This window comes from Sinohyriopsis cumingii, chromosome 7 (genome assembly GCF_028554795.1).
Source record: "Sinohyriopsis cumingii isolate HCF-2022 chromosome 7, ASM2855479v2, whole genome shotgun sequence".
Taxonomy (NCBI): Eukaryota; Metazoa; Mollusca; class Bivalvia; order Unionida; family Unionidae; genus Sinohyriopsis; species Sinohyriopsis cumingii.
In genome coordinates, this window is record NC_142967.1 from 23,040,184 (window position 1) to 23,048,217 (window position 8,034).

The following is an 8,034-nucleotide window of genomic DNA, read 5'->3' on the forward strand; positions in this document are numbered from 1 at the left end:
TCTGACGAATAAAATTTAACAACACGATCTCGTGGAAATATTGTTACCGCGGATGTCCACGCATGGAAATTATGATCAATGATTATAATTGGTGCTCCTCGAGATTTATTTACTGACTGATATAAAATTTCCCCCGATAATGTCTTTACTATCATGGGGATTTTTAATTTACTTGACAACTCAGCAACATCTTTTTACGTCTTAAATCAGTTAAACCTGCCTGATCCGCGTTTTGTGTTCGCAAAATGTTCCATTACTCGTTCGGCTACACAATTTATTCCTGAAGAAAGTTTCATCGGAGCAAGATCTCTAGCATCAGGTTTATTATTTAGCTGATAAATTCCATAAACAACTGCTGTTACAAGATAAGATCGTTCGTAATACGGTTTATCAATACCGGTTAATAAACCTGGTTTAGAATCACCACTAACAATAACAGCTTTTTTCCCGCCAAATACAGGATCACGTTTATCACGAATAATCCACACGTCATTGTCGATCATCTGCCCGATAAATTGTATTCTAAAGATAAATTTTTTATCACGGTGATTACTACCGATATAATCGATTATCTTTTTCGCTCTGGTATCATTCATGGTATTATCAATGATACCGTTAACACCATTGGTGTTGTGCATGATTTTCCACGTGAACCATACATGAGATGCTTTATCATCATAAAACTCTTTTTTGGCGTTATTAACATCATTTAAATCGTGTTCGGCATCATCGAGATCAAATAAATTCATGTTATAGTTTAGACAAATATCTAAATAATAATGAATTAATGCAAATGGTTAATTAATGGTTGGTTCGTTGACTTGTTGTAATAAATACTGTATAAATGAATTCTGCGGGGAACATTCACAATATATTCGTCGCGGTTGTCAAGAACCAACTCAATGTATAAAATGTGGCGTTGGAATCAGAGGAAAAACACGAATATGTTTAAATTTCGGTGGAAAACGTTACAGAGAACTTAAAAGACACTATGACAAAAAAATAATGACAGTGACAAAGTTATTAAATCCGAGGAGGATTATCTAAATAGGTTTTCAGGCAAATCTTGATTTAGACAAATATTAATTACTATATGAATATGATATTCACGAATCATCCGATCATTATAAACTACGAAGCATCTTGCGATGGTGTGGTTAGAAACTACAAATAAAAAAATCCGGTTGGTAACGTCAACAAATTTGGTTATCTCAGGTTTAATACTGGAAATAAAATGTATTTTAATCACCGCTTTATATACGAGTGTTTCTTTGGAATAATCAAAGATGGTCTTGTAATTGATCATGTTGACGGAAATAGACTAAATAATTCCATATCTAACCTTCAAGCGGTGACGCAGAGTGAGAACAGCATACGAGGAAAAACTGGGATAAACTCAATTTCCTAAAGCGGTTCAATCCTTCAACGTGGAAACCGGTAAAGAAATAATATTTCAGTCAATGTCAGCTGCTGGTAAATATTTTGTTATTGATCGGGCTTCAGTACTGAATGTTGCAGAAAAAATAATCAAATCATCGTTTTCATATAAATTTGGAAACTGGATTTCGTTTTCTTATATTCCTCTAATATTAGATTAAAAATCATCTTATTTTAGAAATCAAATTACTTTTGAATAAATAATATTAGTATATAATGAATGAAGAAAATATCAACAATGTAACTGATGCTATTGAAATATTGAAAAATCGTGGAATAAAAATATCTGATGAATTAATGATTGAAAAAATTATCTCTGACTTTGAAATACTGGTACAGAATAAACACGAGGGGAGATATATTCTACCAGCCGAATACAGATTTATAAAATAGATTCAGTCAGCGATGTATCAATCATTAGCTGGCGTAGATGAAACACAAATAAAAGATTTTGCTGTTTTATCTAGAGCAATTGAAAAGATCAGATCAGAATTATCTAACGAATACGAAGCAAACAAGATAAATAATGCTCGTGTAAGGCAACTAAGGAAAATAGTAGATAATGACGAAAAGTGAAAATTAAAAAAAATGATATTTTGTTAGTTTTTATTGATTTTTATCTATTTTTTTTTTTGTTGTTTTTTTTCTAAGTAGAGGTTGGAGATATTCAGGATTTTATAAGTAAATTAATACTTAATGTTTCGTTTCTTAGATCAAGTAAATTTCCAGACTGATCTGTTAATCTAAAATTCATTCTCGATAATAAACGATTATGACATTGCAGATAAACCGGATTAATTGGTTCCTGTACGATTAAATATCCAGGAAGTTCTTTTGGTGAAAATGAATAAAGAATAAATCCTTGCCGAGCTTGATTTGATGTTGCTGTGTCTGTGCTATAACTACCTTCAACGATATCACAACCAAGATTAACCGCGACCACGGTTGTTATATTTACTGTTTCTATAGATATATGTCTACCGCCTCCAGATGGATTATTATCATGTCTAAGGATATTCGGTGGTGGTAGTGATTTTCTCCATGCAGCTAGCATTTTGAGGAAAAACTCATCAATTACATCATTGACGGATTTTTTTAAAATTCGTCCGCGTTATAACCGTAACCGCGAAATTTATAATTTGGCAGTGACGCCGTTGTCAGTGAAAACGCGGTTAAAATTTTTGTTTATTGTCTGATTTTTCATCACTTGCTGCCTGAATTAATCTCTGGTGAACATATTCCATGTTGGATGTGATCTGATTCAGTATTTCTACGTGTTTAATCATTTCGCAACATGAACTTGATACATTAAAAACACACTCTTGAAAATACTGCCGTAATCGCTGTAGTTGTTTTTTATGTTCTTGATTAATTTCCTTGAAAAATTCAATAATTCGACCTAGGGTAAAAATTGAACCAAATTCTATTTTTCCGGGTATTATATCACCAGTAAAATCCCAAGATAAATTATTGCCGTCAAAGTAGAATTTACTACCTAGCGTTTTATTTTTTTATTTCGAGTAAATGTCCTTTATAACTTGGATTAATTTCGTGATATGATTGTTTGTCTGTGGTATAATCGGATTTTTTAGGTTCTGGTGGTACTGGTGGTGCTGGTGGTTGAATTTCAGGCCATCCTAGGACGGTTCTTATTGAACTCTGATAAATATCTACAGCATAATTAGGTGAACTTATCTCGATGATCGAAGTTAATGTTGGTTCGTAAGCGGATATTTTTATCCCGGGTTCTTTTTCTCCGGTTATATTTTTATTCTACGTAATAATTCATCATTGATTTCTTCAATTTGATAACTACCTGTTGGAATACCAATAACAGTCCAATCAGGAATACCGTCGGGTTTATTCTTATTTGCGAACACAAACGAATTATTCGATAATAATTCATCAAATGATTTAGATCTGATATTTGGCCAACTGTGATAAACTCGTAATTCTGCTAACGCGATCTCATCTATGGAAATTGCTGTCGGAAAATTAACACTCAATTCTGGCTTAGTCGAATTTACTGAGATCATCGTGGTTTTTTGTGGAATTGTGTTTGTCACGATCTGTTGAAGCAATTCCGACATTATTAATATTTGTATCTTTAATATCAGCTTGATTATAAATTTTAATCATTGAGGAAAATTCGAAATCTGATATAACCCCGTCGTTGAGACTATCAGATAACAACGAATATAATTTTGAGTACGCGGCTGTTGCTGTATGTAGTTTGATCACATACTCGGATAATTTTTCACTTGTAAAAGAACATATTTTTTTGCAATAATATTAAAGACACCTGCAACCGTCGTTGCCGCGGAAATACAAATAGTTACAGCTACGGGAGCCATCATTGTTACCGCGGATAATATTATGCCGGTTCCAGCAACAGCTGCTGATACCGAATAAACAATTACATCAACGATAACTAGTCGTCGCCGGTATTTTTTTTATTTTTCCCGTGTACATGTCAATGATATTTTTCAGCGACTACTGCCATTCACGCGCTTGATTATACCTGTACTGAGATGCATCATTGCAGGTGTTCATTATTTTTATTTTATCTAGTAAATAATTGAGGTGATTCAGATATAAATTCCATACACCACCAAAATGATGTTGGATTTGTTGTCTTATCAGTTTCTAATGTAAACGTTTCTTCGACTCCTTTATTTAATAAAACAGTCAGAAATCCAAGAAACCTATCACTGGAATGTCTCCAGGTGTACTCTGCAGCAATTAAAATGAATCTCACAGAACTAAAAATATATAACTTATATACGCCAGTAACCGCTGCGGTGTATTTAAAGGTATTATTTTCTTGCGACCATACCGAAGATCCACTCGATGTTGTATATACGATATTGTTGACCTGTGATGATGTTATTCCTGCTGAAATTTTAATAAGGCCAGTTTTTTCAATAATTCTAGGAATCATTATTCGAACTCCTTCAAATATATCAACGATAGTTTTAATATCAGCTAGTTTTGTGTTAATTTCATCAATTTTTCTAATAGGTTCATTGATTTTTGCAATAGCAGTTTCATCGGTTTTTCTAATATTTTCATTAGTTTGTCTAATAGTTTCCTGAAAACTAGTAAAATCACTCACGTGAGTATTATATTCGGTCCGTCGAATTCTATCATTTAATTTAATATTACTCGTTTTTAATTTTCCGTGCTGATCCTGAAAAATAACAACCTCATCAGGATCTATTCCTGATAGCGCTAAAAGATTGTTAATCTCGTCTTTTGTTGCATATTTTGATAAATCCACGTCGGGTCTTCTTTTTAACGTTCGTGATAGCAGAGATCTTCCGTAAATATCAACCATTATTTATCAGTGATTGATTTAATTTATTAGATATGTATTCGTGAACGACTTTATGATATGGTTTAGTTGATTTTGATAATTCATCAAGAACATTAATTACTTCACTACCGCATATCGGAGGATCAGTTAGTGTTTGTGTTGGTAACGTTGAATACCAAATTGGAGCGTTTGATTGTTTTGAATAATTTAAAAACTCCCATGGTGGTACTAATCCGTACGAGTCAAAGTAAATAATTTCATGTGGATTTATCGCGTAAGCAACCCAATGTGTTCCAGGACCGGAACTATTATCAAGATTTATAATTCCTGTTTCATTACGATTTGGTTGTTTCGGTAACTGATCCTGCATAAATACACCTCTGAAGAATTTTATTTTTAATTTTTTAGTGGCATTGGTTAAATCAAAATTTGACATTGGCGTTAAAAGGGTTTTGGGTACCACGATGGCGGGGTTCCTGGTAGTTGAAGACCGCGTCCATACCACGATGGAGGGGTTCCTGGTAGTCGAGGGCCGCGTCCTTTTTTTTAACCATATTTCCCTCCTGATATCTTTTCTGCTAATTTACTACCTGCGTATCCAGCAGGACCTAATGTAGCCGCCTTTCCTAAGACTGGAGCAGCAGCTGCTACCTTTGCAATTAATGCTGGTAATAAACCAAGAAGCGGGAAGAAACCACCTATTTTAATCATATCTTTGATTGCGCTTGGGGAAAGATCAGTTTGAATTCCTGTCTTTGCTGATTTAGCTTTACTAAAATTTTTATGTTGATTTTTAGTTAGCGATAACTTATTTGGACCACCGTTGGAAATTTGATTATTTTTTAATGTTATTTTTGCTCCACAAATTTTTGTTGTATTTGATTGGAGTTTTTTCACCTGACCCGGAGTCAGAGTCACACTAACATGATCGTATGGCATTTAATAATAGAGTGATTGATTTAAATTAATCTCACATTTTTTCCACTGGAGCATCAATTACTCTCATTCGTCCACCAATACCTTTGAGAAGCATGGTTCTATCGCTAAGTAAAGCAGCAACAATTCTAAATTCAACAGCACCATCATTATCGATTTTAGCTCGGAAATGTATGTCAATGATGGATTGTTTTACCAAATCAATATGTTCTAGTGAAAAATAATAAATTGGATACAATGTTGTAAAATCTAATTGTGATATCTGTAAACCGGTATCAACATTTTGATCTCCATATAACCCATCAAATGATGGTATGCACGCGCCACTGAATTATCATCAAAATTTAGTGATACCTCCTCACATGGTTCTTGATGTCCATTTATTTTCAATGATACCTCGGTAACACCAAATTTGTCAAATATCATTGGACTTTCTATTTGACTATTTAATCGATCAGCCATTTGAAGAGCAATAAAGATGTGTCTTGGTGCAGAAACACCTTGCTGTGATGATATTTGCCAAGTAAATATATTATTTATTCTGCTAGTAATACTGTCAGTAGTTGTTGTTAGCCATGACATTACTGATTTACCACCTTGATCCATAAAAGAAAGTATTTTTTGTTCTTCAGTGATTGATGGAGTCATCACTGGCATCCATAGTGTAAGTTTAGATAATATTACTTTACCATCAGCAACATCAGGTGCTATCCAGAGAGCATCATTACTATCACCTTTTCGATAAAGAACAACTGTATGTTTAGCTCCAAAAATGACCTTTCTGAAACCTCTACAGAATCCAAATATGTGAGATAATGGAATTGCACATGAGAATCTTTTATTATTACCTACTAACATTTTGTTACGTGTAGCAAATCCTAGATTAAAATTAGGATTAGCACTTTCTAGTACCGAAAATGCAGCGCCTGGCTGATTTATCATTCCAGGTACAGCAGCAGCCAAGGCATTCTGAGCTAATTGTACTTTACGAAATGGATTATGATCGGGATGATCAGTATTATCCTTGGCAAACATCATACTCGGACCAACTGATCTAGTAAAATCATTTGAATACCTCGCTAGGCCTATAATTGTTGTAGCAACATCAGCATCATTATTAATTGATTCAATTTCTTTTCCATCAATCATGTATATAGCACCTTTAAATAATGCCATAACACCATTATTGACAAAACCAACTATAGCATTGTCTCCGTATGGTGTATTAGCGGCAACGTTTGTTACAATTTCACCTGCAACCTCAATAAATGCCTCACAGGGTAGAAAATATCTGCTTGTATCATGAACTCGCAATTCAACTCACCCCTCATTATTTGGTATTACTGCATCATACAAATAATGTTGATAATCGCGTACTAATTCATCTTTATCTATCGGTTCATCCATGCTGAAAGCTGTGTTGGATATTCGATTAAACATTTTATTATAAATTGGTTATCTTCTAAAACGAAGACTACTTCCCGATATTAGACTTGTATTTGTTCGTTCGGCTTCTCGATTTACTCTGTTAATTTTTGATTTGCTGCCTCTTGATTTACTAACTCTGTTAATTTTTTATTTGCTGCATCATTTATTACCTTACTAACATCACTAGGCATCACAGAGGTGCTTGGCAATTTGACCGGAACAACATTAGCGCTAGTCTTTACCGGTTATTTTTTTCAGCGTATCAAATTTAATATTCTGTCTTTGATGGTATTAAATGCTTTACTAGCAACATTACCAACAGCAGCAGTGGCTTTATCACGAATAAAATCCATCGCTTTCATTGATAATTGTTTTGTGATAGGTCCAGCTTTAGAAGCTATCCTCATGATAAAACCTTTAATATCATCACCAAATCTGTTTCCATAAGTGACTCTGTACATAGGTAACTGCGCGTTTACTACTAGAAAGGTATAGGTTTACGATGATTTTTGTGTACAATCATTTTATTTAATTATTTATTTATCTAACAACTAGTCCCTGTAATCATCAACAATTTCATCAATGAGATTTCAATAAACACTAATATTCATAATGCCGCCTTGAAATAGTCTTCTGCAGATATCAGTTGCTTCATTAATTATCTCTGATGAGTTATTTTCAGCTTGTTTTCCTCCAATAAGAACTTCTAATCATGATACATCATTGACGATATTATCAGGACAAATATAATTATTTCCTAAACCACTAGCGGTACATCATAAAATTCTTCTCCTTCTGGAGATTCTGATTGCTGAAATTCTTCTTCTGGAGATTGTGATTGTTCCCTCGCTGCTAACACTTTATTTCTAAATTTTCTAAAATCCGTATCTCTTAAATTAAAATTTATTCTTTTAGAA